We start from the raw sequence: 14946 nt of genomic DNA, 5'->3' as shown, positions 1-14946 counted from the left end.
AGAGAAGTGAAAATCACTGTGCTGCTACGGAGAAATGTCCTCCTTATGTCAGTGAGATTGCCTCACATTCATTCATGATACCATATTTTTGTGATCATATTTTCAAGGTATAGTTCACCATTTGTTTATATTTGCATACCTCCCAACATGACCCTCTCCAGGAGGGACACAATGCTCTGGTCCTGGACTTCCCTGGTAAGAGGTGGGACTGCAGCGCAGTTCAAAATTCAAATAGGGGAGTCACACCAACTGTCATTTCACACTCTGCCAAACATCACTGGCTGGGACTCACTGGCAGTTGGTGTGACTCCCCTATTTGAATTTTAGACTGTACTGCAGCCCCACCCCTGGAGCCACCACCAATCATAAATTACCAGGGAAGTCCAGGACCAGAGCATTGTGTCCCTCCTGGAGAAGGTCATGTTGTGAGGTATGTATTTGTGAAGCTATATCTAATGTGGGTTACAAATAGTTTGGTTACAGATCATTAAGTTTATTACTCATTTGATGATATTCACATTTGTGCTTTTGTCACATTAGTTTTTAGTGGTCAGTTGTTACTGGTGCACTTTATTGAGAGACAGCTCTAGGCCGCGCAGCCTGAGTTGTGTGGTTGCCATGGTGACCTGAGCTGCTAGCAAAGCTTTACACGTGATCCCCAGACACACATGTGGGTTCCCTACATGTTTTATTTGCGCAGCATGTATGTTCCATGTACAATGTAACACATATGTTCGGTGTGAAAGTTTTTTTGTACAATGTAGCACATGTATTTTCTCTGTACAGCAGGTGTGTTCTATGTATGTTATTTGTGGGAACCATGTTACTGTGTTCTCTGAGTTCCATGTATGTTCTATGTGTGCAGCAGTGTGTTCTGTGTGGGACTCATGTACAGTATGTTGACTGCTATGTATGTATGTATCCTGTATGTTCTGTGTAGGACCCACGCTGCTGGTCACGTGGGCCGCTCCCACGACAGGGCCCCCATGCAAAGCAATACAACTAGAGCAAATAAAGTAATATACCCCAAAGCTTCAACCAATTTGTAGAACCTATTGTAGCTGGAAACCCAAGAGTCAATGCCCTTTGGCTCAGGGACCCCCAAAGAGACAGCGCACAAATAATGTACAGCATATCTGGCTAACACGGAACTCCAGAAATAAACTATAGTACCCCATTTGTGGTCCAATGTTGTGTTCCTCAGGTCTAACCAGACTTCCATGCACTACATTTCCCACCATGCCATGTAAACAATGGCAATTTTTATCATTTAAAATCTTATACTTTATAAATATATACTTACAATACAAGACTATAAGATCTTCACCTTATATGCAGAATATGGGAACATATCTCCATGACAAATCATAAAAAAATTGGGACCCTTCTTTGAAACTGGGGATCGTCGGCAACTGTGACTGTGTTCCTCACAAACTCCAGTTCTACCATGCTGCACTGCAGGTGGGACAGATGTAAAATGTGCAGATTGATTTAGATTCGGAAGGGACGTGCCCAAACTCATACCTAAATTGCAGTGTAAAAATAAAGCTGTTCAGTAATTGTGGGCTACATGCAAAGGCAGCCAAGATTTACACTGCATGCAAAAACAATAAATGTATTTGCACCCCTTGCAATGCAACATGGTTTGTTCTAAAGAAATCAAGAACGTCACACTTTAGGGCCTGATTCAGAGTTGGGAATAGAGGCCCTGATTCAGAGCCGGTCGCTCTGACAGAGCGCTCGCTCTGAATCAGGGCCGGTCTTTTTTTTTTTTAGAACGGCCTCCTGGCCGCTCGCATAGCTGTGGGTGACCACCCACAGCTATAGCGAGCGGCCAGGAAGATGGTCACGATGGTCAAGACCATCGCGACCATCGGGCTTGTGACAAGACCCTTGTGGTAGGGTCTCGTTGCCGCAAGCCCCAGAAAGATTTCGGCTCTAACAGAGCTGAAATCTATCCCACTGACATCACTCGTGATGTCAGTGGGGCCGCCCCCAAACAGAGGCGTTCACATGGGAACGCCTGTTTGGGCAGCCACTCCCCCAGCCTGCCCACCAAAGAGGGCGTGCTGTTACTCAACATCGACAGCACGCCCCCTTTGGTACGAGACCCGTCACTATCCGGGTCTCGCGCATGCGCACGACGGAGCCGGCTCCGTCGTGTGCATGCGCACTGGCCCATCATCGACCCGGTTGCGAGCGCACAGCGCTTGCGACCGGGTCAGAATCAGGCCCAGAGTGAGATATCTCTATCAACTGTGAACCTGAACAAACCATATTGCAATGCAAGGGGTGTAAATACATAAAAAATTTTGCATGTAGGGTAAATACTGGCTGCTTTTGCATGTAGCCCACAAATACTGCACAGGTTTATTATTACTCTACAATTTAGATGTCAGTTTGGAAACACTCCTCCCAAATCTAAATCTCTCTGCACTTTTTAAATCTGCCCCACCTGCAGTGCAGCATGGTTTCACCAAGATAATCAGTTGAGAGAGATATCTCTCTCTATTCCCAACTCTGAATCAGGCCCTGAATGTATTACAGTACATGATTTATTTGATTTGCTCCCAACTCAGAATCAGCCCCATCGTGTGGTTGTGATGAGTAAAATGGAAAACTGCTTTAAATTAGGGATGTGCAGGCTCGGATAGGTTCGAGTTTGCACGTGGAGTTCGGATTTTTCCCTCCAAAAAAACGGAACTCAGAACGAGGCAAAACGTCATCTTACATGGACGAACATCATCATTCCTGGACAAAAGACCAGGAATGATGATGTTCGTCCATGTAAGATGACGTTTTGCCTCGTTCTGAGTTCCGTTTTTTTGGAGGGAAAAATCCGAACTCCACGTGCAAACTCGAACCTATCCGAGCCTGCACATCCCTACTTTAAATCCTTTTCTGAAGACCTGGGAACCTCAGCCTGACTTTATAATCCATAATAAGGGGTACAGAGGACTAGAATGGCGTTCCAGAAAAGGTATAAGGCAGCCTGGTGTTTCCTGGTTTCACTCAAATATAAACCAAAATAATTCAACACTTATATATAGGAACCTCTCATAGGGGCCTATTAATAAAGCAGTGAATAGTCCTGGTTAGCTGAAAACAGGGCTTTTCACTGCTTTCGGCGATTCATAGAGGGGGTTACCATGGAGGAGGTTATCCTGCTTTGTGTATGATCGCATCACCATACTTTTGTATGGTGAGTGCAATTCATAAAGGAACGGAAATCTCAGCTTTGAGGATGCACATCTGAGGATGGTTCAATCTGTACCGCAATCCGAACACAGCAGGGAAGTTGCATACTTTCCTGCTGTCTGCCCAGCACCTGGCGCTGGCTCCGCCCTCTTTTGCCCGGCGTCCTTTGCAGCAGTTCTCATCTGACCTGCTGCTCTCGGGTGCCGGCGCAATCGCAGTGAGAATACAGACATATTGGGTACCCGATATGTCTGTATGCTCACTGCGTCCAGGGATTGCGAAGCAGCCGGACAGTGCATGAAGATGTCGGAGAGGTAAGTATACATGAATGGCTACTAAACTTCACTATATATCGCGTCAATGTGATGCAATATATAGTGATATTTATCGTGAGCCTCTTTATGAATAAACCCCTAAATCTTAATGACTAAGGGGGTCATTCAGACCCACTCACAAGCGGCAGTACGCTCGCAAGTGGGTCGATGTTCCCCACTGCGCATACGCACGACGGAGGGAGCTCCGTCGTGTGCATGCGCGAGACCCAGACTGCGACAGCCAAGCTGTCGCTCCGGGTCTCGCACCAAAGGGGGCGTGCTGTCGATGGTGACTGACAGCACGCCCCCTTTGGTGGGCGTGCCGGGGGCGTGCCTGCCAGACGGAGGCGTTCCCATGGGAACGCCTACCGTCTGAAGCCAGCCCCACTGACATCACTTTTGATGTCAGTGGGAGTGATTTTTGCTCTGATAGAGCCAAAATCACTCCAGGGCTTGTGGCAGGGAGACCCTACCGCAGGGTCTCCGTCGCAAGTCCGATGGTCGCGATGGTCAAGACCATCGTGAACCATCTTTTTGGACGCTCGTATATGCTGTGGGTGGTGACCCACAGCTATACGAGCATCCAGGAGGACGCTCCATTTTAATGGAGGAGGGCCCTGATTCAGAGCGAGCGCTCTGGTCAGAGCTTCCGGCTCTGAATCAGGCCCTAAGTTTAAATGCATACTGTATAAACAAGTAATAATAAGAAGGAATAACACTTCCCTTAGTAGATGAAGTAGTAAGAATTGTTTTCCCTTAAGGTGATGCTTGATATGATATATGTGTGAATTGCACAAGTATTAAGGTGGTGAGGTATCCACACACTACCTATTCTGTTAATATATTAAAATAGTGTAAAAAATATTTTTTCCTTGCATAAAGCATTTTTAATTTATAAATCTATTTTTCTATTTTTAAGTATTTTTTTTTTATTTTTGTAAGCCTAAAGACTTCCATGGCAAAGTGGTAAATTAACCATTAACGCTCTCGGCAAGTTTTCAAAAATAAATTACCTCATGTTTTAAAATTAAAACCAATGCCCTTTTAAATGTTGGCCTTAAGCACACCAAGGAGCGGTGGAATTTACAAGCTGCTGATTATTAAATAAACCACTGGACACCACTCTCAAATTCGAAGGAGGAAGCGTAATGTGCCTTGATTTATTATGCTGGATCCCGAGTCAGTGACTAGCCCAAAGTGACTGGCATCCTGAACCAAAAGAGCTATGACAGCATCTTGCAGTGCCATACAATAGCCTCTAGGCTATGCTTAGTTGGTCAATGGTTCTTCCTACTGCAAGATAATGACCCAAAACATACCTCCAGCTATGTCAGAATTATCTTCTTGGCTTCAAATCATGGAATGACCAGCACAGTTTCCAGGCTTATACTTCATCGAGCTGATTTGGGATGAACTGGACAGAAGGGTGAATGCAAAGCAACCAGTCAGCCAACCAACCAACCAGCCAACCAACCAACCAACCAGCCAACCAGCCAACCAGCCAACCAACCAACCAGCCAACCAACATGTGCATCACATTAATGGGAACATTTGCAGCAATGTTGAGAAGAACTGCCTGAACAAAACTGTGGGCCTGATTCAGAGCTGCTCGTAAGCGGCCGCTCGCTCGCTCCGAGTGATGTTCGCACATCTGCGCATGCACATGGGTCGTAATGCGCATGCGCCAACCAGTCATTGCGGTCAGAAATCGTGCGCTCACAAAACAGCGAGGGCCTGCTAATTTGAGTGGCAGAATGAGGCGTTTGTGGGTGGTAACAGGGGAAGGTGCTTGAAAACGGGGAGTGGAGATCCAAACACAGGCGTGCCAAACGGTCAAAACGGGCGTTTAATGGGAGTGCATAATTAGTAAGGGAGTGTCATCGACCATGTCACTTGGTTGTCTTTTAGCCTGAACTGCTCGCAGGGATTGCGGGAAGTAAATTCTACCACAAGCACTGCGAGCAGTTCAGACGCCTTTCGATGTACTCGATTAATCTAATAAATAGTAGAGATGACGTATGATGCGAACGGCCAGGGGGCATCTTTACAAAATAGCGAGCGCATGTTTCGTTCGCTCAGACATAGAGGCGTCAACAGACCGCAAAGAGCGAGCGCTAAATAGCCGGCCCCTTTTTCTGAACGACCGTTCGCAAATAGCGTCCGGCTCTGAATCAGGCCCTGTGTTTGATTTGTAGAAAGAAAGCCACAAGTGTATCCCACAGTTATATCTGCAACAAATGGCTAAATTGATGGGTCAAAAATATAGGTCAATTCTTGTTAAAAAAAAATTATTCTATGATTTATTTTATATCTCCAATTATTTGTTTTCTGTTTTAATTTCATAGTAAATTGAGACATTAAACTGCGTACATTTCAATGAAAACTGAGAAAATTAGGGTGTTATAAGACTTTTGACCACTTACCTGATGATAATGTCAATATGCAGCAAACAAAAGGGTTACAACCTGCACAGTTTCATTGGAAAATAGGCATGGCTTGGTGGATCTAGGTATGGGAATATACAGTAGACATACAGTAATGTGAAATGTATTTATTAATCATCATTTATTTAAATGGTGCTAGTATATTCCATTGTACTTTTACACTTTTTGAAGTGATAAAATGAGAATGAATAATAACAGACAGAATAGTGAGAGGGTCCTCTTTGCAAGCTTACAATGTACTGGGAAAAAGAAGATTGGAGTTAAATGCTACATGTTGAATAGGGTTTGGTATGGGATCCCGATGGTCAGGATGCCGATGGTCATCATACAAACAGCGGCATCCCGACAGTCAGACTGACTCCCGACAGATTTGTTTAACTATTATACCCTAACCCTCCCCCTAACCCTACCCCTCCCACAACCTAGCCCTAACCCTCCCATCCCGTAGCCTAACCCTCCTATCTCGCAGCCTAACCCTCCCCCCTAGTGCCTAACCCCAACCCTTCTACTACCATTAAGCCTCCCCCTAACCATAATACTTACCTCCGCAATCTGTCAGTATTCTGCTAGTCGGGATGCCGCTGTCGGTTTTCTGACCGTCGGCATCCTGACTGTCGGGATGCTGACTACATCCTGTTGAATATTGGTTCAGCCAGATTGCAACAATAATAAGTATATATTGTGCTATATGATCTATTCACACAGCAATGCTGATCTAGTGTCAGAGGGTTGCCTAAGTATAAAAAGAGAAAACATGTAAGTTTTGTGTGAACTGAGTAGAGTGGTGTTAATCAGGTAGAATATCTTATGGAGATTATGTGGATGATTCTGGGAATTGAATATGCTTGCATGAAGAGGTGCATTTTGAAGGAACGCTTAAAGGTTTGGAAGCTAAAGGAAAGTATTGTGTGAGGGCATAAATTCCACAAAGTGGGTACAGCCCAAAGAAATTCCAGTAACTGTAGCACGTAATGAGTGTGAACAAGAGACTCTGATTTTGTGCAGAGATTTTGTGTGTTTAGTGGGGCATCTATGTACTACTCCCATAAGTGGATGGATGTACCAATATATAGTCATAATGTCAACACCACAATGTCAACAGTTATATTGACATTGTTGTGATGTTAGCAGTTATAGCGACATGTGAAATGTTGACATTCTGCACAAACCAGGGGTGGAGGGTTATGGTTAGGCTATGGGAGGGGAGGTTTACGGTTTGGCACTAGGAGTAAGTTATAGGAGTTAGGAATATAGTCACAGCCAGAAGCGTAGCTGAATCCGCCGGAAGTCATCATCACCTGACTAGCCGGACCCAGGAGACACTGCTAGAGCAGCTGGACCCGCCGTACCGGTAAGTCACCACTAGACCACCAGGGATGTTTTGTCGACACTCTAGTCATGTCAACATTTCATCAGTGTCTACATGATGATTGTTGACGTAGTCAATGTCCAAACGCTGCATGTTGACATGCTCATGTCGACATTATGAATGTTGTCAAAATATACCACACCCAGTGCACCGTATAGTAGACAGTAGGAGGACTATAAATAGTGGAAGGCTGTACTATATTCTGGACAAAGGGATGACTTCATTATTTATTTACATTTTACATTAAATATTGCCAGCATCCTTTGCTTTGTGATCCAGTCACACAGCAAGTGTCACTAGCTCTGGTGTGGGATCCCCCTGCAGCCTAGACCTGGGTGGTTCCGGCAAAGTGCAGCTTTCAAGGAAGCGGATGGCATGAGGAGTGTGCCCGAGGATGGTGTGGTGGAGGTGTTTGCCTTACCGGTGCAGTATAAAACCATATGGTAATCAGGGCCTGATTCAGACCCGCTCGCAAGCGCTATGCGCTCGCAAGTGGGTCGATGGTGGGGCACTGTGCACGCGCGGCGTGCACAATGCGCGTGCGCAAACCCCGGAGCGAGTGAGAAATTGACTCCCTTCAGGGCTCGCTACAAACGGGGCAGTTGTCGATGTTGATCGACAGCTCGCCCCGTTTTGTAGGCGGGGAGGGGGGGTGGCTGGCCAAACGGAGCCGTGTGATGTCAGTAGTGAGCTTCCTGCTCTATTATTCCTGCTCTATTAGACCAGGAAGCTCACTGGGGCTTGCGGCAACAAGACTCTACCACAAGGGTCTCGTCGCAAGCCCGATGGTCGCGACCATCACCTGGTCGTTCACCCACAGCTAAGCGAGCAGCCAGGAGGCCGTTTTTTTTTTTACAAAAGCAGCTGCCCTGATTCAGAGCGAATGCTTGCTTTTTGTGAGCGGCTCTGAATCAGGCCCTCAGTCCACACAGTTTTTACATTTGGTACAAGCATTGTCATATGGATATTGGATGCTGATAAGTGTAAATAGACCAGTGTGCAGATAGCTCTCTTGCACCCGGGGCTGGACTGGTGTAAGTATGTACAGATGATGATGATGGCGATGAAACTAAGCGTACAGATAATGGGCAATCCACTCCCAAAGATAAATATGGCTCTGTATACAGGCGATTATCTACGCTTGGTTCTGTGCACACAATGTGGAACACGCATACTCTCCAAGATTGTGCAGGAGACTTACAAATCTTCAGAAAAGTAAATCTCCCACATCCAGTTCACAGCTGTCAAGCTGAATTGCATCATGACAGTCCCACCATCCACCATGACGGGAATCATGGCTTTGTATAGGAGGGTGGGGCTACAATGAAGCAATTGCAGTGCTACACCCCAGTAACTCTAACTGCACCCTCCCGATATAGGAGCAATTTGGGCCGACTTGCATTCAACACTTCACCAGCCCCAGGTTTGCTACAGATCTAAATATACCACAAAGCACCAACATTTAAGGAAATAAACAGTCAGTACTATCATGTAATATCATCAGATCACTGTTATTCACTTAACAGACAATAAAACTGATTGTACCAAATACCACTTATCAATTGTGATTCTTCTATAATTCTGTAATGCCTTTCATTTCCATCTCTACTATCTTTTTCTTATTTTATACCTGTTCCTGTGCTCCAAGTCCCCTTCATTTCACCTTCCTCGTGCCATTGTCCTGCCTATTTTCTTTCCATGACTACATCTTACCCATGGAAACTCATCATCATTATGCTGTATGCCAGGAACTTTCCCTTCTTCCAACTCTGCTACATTAAACAATGTGGTGCCCTGGATATGTGTCAGTACAGTTATAAATCCCAGCGGCAGTACAGTGTGTTTCCTCTCCTGTTTTTTTCGGGTTTTGAACTACTCAAACTTCAGAATAGAACGTCATGAGGAAAGAATGATGGCATTTATCTAAACACATTCAAAGTGCCATCTGGATATTCCCATAGTGCACCGTAGAATTTCCAAATATTTGCAGAAGCAAATTCCATAGAATGTTGACGTATGTATTAAGTCAGACGAGAGCTGAAGAGGAAAACTAACAAGATACCTTCAATACCTTACATAAGGGGTGGAGTTTAAAAACATAAATATGTAATATGTAATTAGACCTAGGCAACAAAATGGTTTGAGCCATCAGCTTTTATTTGGAAAGAGGTCAGAGAGCTGGGTCAGTTAGATATGGTGGGAAGCAAGTTAGTGGGTGGAAGAAAGGTGAGATAGTGACACTTTGTGTACACACCTGGGAGACTTGTCTACCAACCCAGGGATCTGCAGACCAAGCGGCCGATTCGTAAGCCAATACACACTTACCAATCTACCGCTCGATACGTCTGCGCTGACATCACAACTGGGTGTGCATTTGAGATGTCAGTGTCGGCGGGTTCCTGCAGCATGTGTACGAGTGGTCGGCCCATACACACAGCCAGATGCACCGATATATTTGAAAGATAAATCGGCATCGGCTGTGCTGTGGGGCCAATGCAAAATATATGTGAACAATGATGTTCTCCGACATATCTTCTGCACACATTCGCCAATGCACTATGCGATATGTCGTTCGTCGGCTGATAGAATTAAATATCTCATAGTGTGTGTACCCAGCATGACATGTAGAAAAAGACAGGTACTGAAAAAGTGCCAAGGAACGGGATTGGGCAACAAAGTTAGTGATGGCTTCTTGTACCAATCTCAATTGCTGAAGCCATGGCATGCTTTTCAGTCAATGCCCTCTGGATATTCTGTCCAAAATGCATGGTTGTTGTAGCTGAAATATTGATAACAGAGGGCTTGATTCAGCAAGGATTGTCGCTGCGATTACGCACGCAATCAGCCAATTGTTGGGAATGGGATTGAAAAGTCGGCAGCTGTTTAGCCACCGGTTCAAATCCTGACAACGTATTCCCGACAGGATCAAGATCCTGACAGTGCAGGTAAGTACCCTAACCTCCCCTTTCCCCCCCTAACCCTCCCTTAGTGGTGCCTAACCTCCCCCCTAGTGCCTAACCCTAACCTACCCCCGGTGGTGCCTAACCCTCCCTGACCGCTCCGTAAACCTTACCCTCCCGTGGGGGTGCCTAACCCCCAACCCTTCCCTGGCGGTGCCAAACCCTCCCCCTAGGGGTGCCTAACCCTAATCTCCCCCCAAAAAAAACCTTACCCTCACCTCGCTAAAATCCCTAATCCTAACCCACCCTCCCCCCGCGGCTAATGCTAAGGGCGCCCAGGACTTACTGTCATTCGGGATGTCGTCCTCGGGGTTCCGGCGTCGGAATTATGATAGGCGTTGGTATTTCGACTCCTATCATAAATTCCTAGCCGGCATCCCGCTGTTGCGATTGTGACCGGCGGTCACATGACTACATCCCGATTGTTGCGATCTGCGCATGCGTATGCATCGCAGTACACAAACTAGCCACTGCGATCAGGACGGCGATCGCAGAGACTACACAGACCCATCACAGAGTGATTGACAGGAAGTGTCGTTTGTGGGTGGTGATGGGGGGGTGGTCGGGGAAACACAGGAGTGCCAGAGCGTTTGAACGCCAATACAGGGGCAAGCATAAATTATCCACTGCGATGCCTTATGCAGCTTGTGTACTCATTGAGGTTACCAATTACTGAGTAAGGTTCGAGCTTGTGCAAGTGTGCGTGAGGCTGCGATGGTACGCGATGTTACAGATGGTTTCGCAGTCTTTCTAAACATTACGGATGCGTGTAAGGTAAGGTGGGCGTCCCTGTGCAGTGTTGTGACAGCATAGGCTTAGCATACTTTCTCAGTGAGACTGCGTGCGTAATCGCTATTGTATTCGCAGTTGCGATCTGTAGTCAATCAGGCCCAGAGATGACAAACTTACTACAAACCTAATATAATGATCATTTAATTTGAATGTAAATGCAGTTCTGCTCTTGTTTTGTTTGCAGTTGCTTATTCATTTCTACCAGACATACGTTATACAGGGACACTCACAACTCACAAACGCTAATAGCAACACACACTGCACCATGCAGACAACACGATATGGCTCATGCTTCTTTATATGTGCAAGTGCGCCTACTTTTCCAGACAGCGTATATCTAGGACTAGGTGACTCCTCAGCCTTGGCACTGCCCCCAGAAAATGAATCTGCATCTACTGTATCTGTTTGCATGTGACAGAGAGGCTGAAACTTATCTTCAAATTTGACATGACCCAACCGCAGAAGTCACCTCTGAAGTGTTGGAAGAACAAAGTTCTTTTGTGGGGACAACATAGGATATTCCTGACTCTTTCTGTAATGCACCCTCCAGACCCTTTTATCTAATTTAAATAGTCTCATCTTACAAAATTAGATCTTGAGTTTGCATATGATCTCAAAAGAAGGCTCAGCAAGGCGCTCCTCAGATCTGCCTAACTTCTCGCATCAGATGGTAGAAAATTTGCACCTACAGACTTTGCTATCTTGCATATAACCAGGTACATCTACATAAAAAATGGACGTGATGGCACGAAAGAAAATTTGTGCGGCTGATGGCACTTTTACACTTACATGAATGAGCGTTAGTATTTTGCAGTAAAATAATAATAATAATAATAATAATAATATAAAGTACACTATTATTTTATCTTTTTTAAATAATGCTGCTGAAATTGAATAGAGATGCACAAAAATAAAGGCAGGAGCAACATCTCAGGGATTTAAATTTAAAGTTGACTATGGTTTTGTAATGACTATGATGCATGTTGTGTGCTGTCCAGTATGAATAGCAGTTTGTCATATTTTTATTGCCATATTCTGTTGTTTTATTTGTCTGGTTTTTTTTACATATGTATGTAGTGATGCAGGATAGGGTGCAAGGCATTTTTTTTCTTTTGTGACATTTCTTTTGAGCCAAGATCTCTATATACACAATTCAGGTTTCATGATTATTGTGGATAATGCGGGATCACAATGTTCCATATACATTATGACATACCTGTAGATGCAGAGACGCAGCAGACAACGGCAAAAGCAAGAATTTTTTTTACTGTGAATCCAGGTGTAGTAGGTATTACCGCTGGACACATGGCCGGCGGTTCAAATCCTGTCAGCGGCAGCCCGACAAGGTTGAAAATCCCAATCGTCCCTAAGTTAAGTATCGCTAACCTAATTCTACCCCCTAACCCCAACCCTCCCTTAGGGGTGCCTAAACCTAACCTCCCCCCCAAGTGCCTAACCCTAATCCCCACTCTAAGTGCCTAAACCTAACCCCCCCTTCCCCGCTGCTTAAACCTAAGTCCCCCGGGGGGGTGCCTAACCCTCCCTCCCCCTAGCCTAACCCTAACCTCCCAGTGGGGTGCCTAACCCTAGCCTCCCCCCGGGGGTGCCTAACCCTAACCCACCCTTCCCCTAGCCTAAACCTAACCCTCCTGAGGGGTGCCTAACCCTAAGTCCCCCCGGGAGCCCTAAACCTAACACCCCCCCCTGCGACTGCCCGCGCCCCGGTTACCTTCGTTCGTTATGCTGGGCGTCGGTCTTCCGGCATCTGGTTAATGACAGGCATCGAGTTTTCTATGCCTGTCATTAGTACCACACCGGGATTAGAAAGTACTACATCCCAATCCTGCACATTGTATGCTCCAGATTGTGTATACTTGTTCTGTAATAAACAGGTTGACTTTTACACAGCGTAAGACTAATTTCCAAATTGCAAAATGTCTAATGAACTCCCTGCATTTATTATTAGTGATTCCTTGTTCTGATTTCGGCTATTCCTTTGACCTGATTTACTTGCTCCCTGGTACCGCATTGCCCACCTGGTTCCAACCCATTCTTGATGACTATACTCCAATTCGCCCCAAGGTGGCTGACCTCCACTTGACCTCAGTTCCTTCACACACCAGCCCCTACATTGGATGAGTGTCGCGACCTGCATATTGGGTGCAGTGAAGCCCAAATCCCCGTGCGGGGATCCCTGTGAAAGCCGGCGATACGCTAGACTCCACTCTTCAGTTCTGAGTCTCTGCCAACTCCAATTGTATAGTCAGCGTCCTCACTAGCCATCCGTGATATTCCATGCAACTTTATATAAAAGGCAGTATAGCCCATGTAAAGAGTATACCACCTTTTATGTCTGGATGATATGCAAAGGCCCTAGTCAGGGCAATTTATATATAACAAACTCCTTTCTGTTTACAAGATCCTGAATCACACCTATTGTCTATGGTATTCCTGTTACTGACATATAAGAGCTAACACTCTAATCCGTTGCCTAGCTGTCCTGTGTTGAACCCAGCATGATACATGCTCTGTAGCAGCTATACCAAACACCTGGAGGTGACCAGTACCAGGTGCATGTGTTGGAGCCCGATGGTGGCAACGAGTTCTTTGCCACAACTGGGGCTCATTTGTCACTCACACTCAGTGAGTGTCTGGTGGCTGAGTGACACCAGCAGGCGTGGTCAGTAACAGCAGGATACTTAAGATGAAAGGGATCACCAAGAATAGATTAAAACTACAAATATTGTTAAACAAAGACATTGTTGCAGAGCAAGCCCATCCTGTCATGGCTATGTTCCTGTTATGTAGTCGTGTGCAGCAGAGCCCTGTTTCACTACTCAAAAACTCCATGTTGGTGAATATTGGTTCTCAACCTAAACATTTAGCAGGACGCATTTGTTCAAATATACAGTAGATTTAATGTGAACTGCTGTTTATAACAATGTGCAAATTTATGAAGCTGAGATGCCTACGATGTGCTTGGCAAATGGTATTTGCGGGCATATTTATGAATATTATTTTTTACTAAAATATTGTGAAAACAGGTTCACATTATTTTAGTTTCACATAAAGCTGAGTACACATTAGATGACCTTTGTACCCAGCCGAGGGCAGATGCGACGTATGACATAACGTGCGGTCCGTACACACCAGACGATTTGGTGAACGACCGCACAATATGTCGTTCCCCCGCCGCATCCACATGCATATTATTGTCAGTCATATCTTCAGATTGAGCAGCATGTAGGGCCGAACTGAAGATGCGACAGACGATGCCGCGGGAGCGCGCATACTGCGTACACACTTGACGATGTCATTCCGATCCGTCGGAATCGGGCAAATCGTTCAAAATATAGTCTAAGGTGCATCCAGCTTAAATGCACTAAAGAGTAATTGTAGGAGAATTCACAAAATTATCCTCCAAACCCTTATTGTCACTGTTTTTTAGTAAACAGGTCGCATTTCCCATAATGGAAATAGGCAATGTGGTCGCTCAGATGTACTAAATTTGATTTGTAAAAAAATAACGGGGAAAGCCTTGTTATTATAATGCCACCTGTATATGACTTACCTGCACCCAGGGGACCAGTGATCCGGTCAGCTCCTCTGTGACTCCTGTCAGATGATCTCCGGGCTCCTGCTCTGTGACCCCAGCATCTAACTTGTGCTGTAAACTGAGATGCCGGGATCACAGAGCAGGAGCCCGGAGATCATCTGACAGGAGTCACAGAGGAGCTAACCGGATCACCTACCACCGTGCAGGTACTGTAAGTGTTAGCTTAATGGGGGAGAGAAGGGGTTCACTGGGGCGGGGGGGGGGGGTAAGCAGGTGGCAGATGTGCAGACACATTCTCAGGGTGTCTTTTGCA

Source organism: Taudactylus pleione, unplaced genomic scaffold (assembly GCF_031769625.1).
Source record: "Taudactylus pleione unplaced genomic scaffold, aTauple2 ptg000468l, whole genome shotgun sequence".
NCBI lineage: Eukaryota > Metazoa > Chordata > Amphibia > Anura > Myobatrachidae > Taudactylus > Taudactylus pleione.
This window is presented reverse-complemented; position numbering follows the sequence as displayed.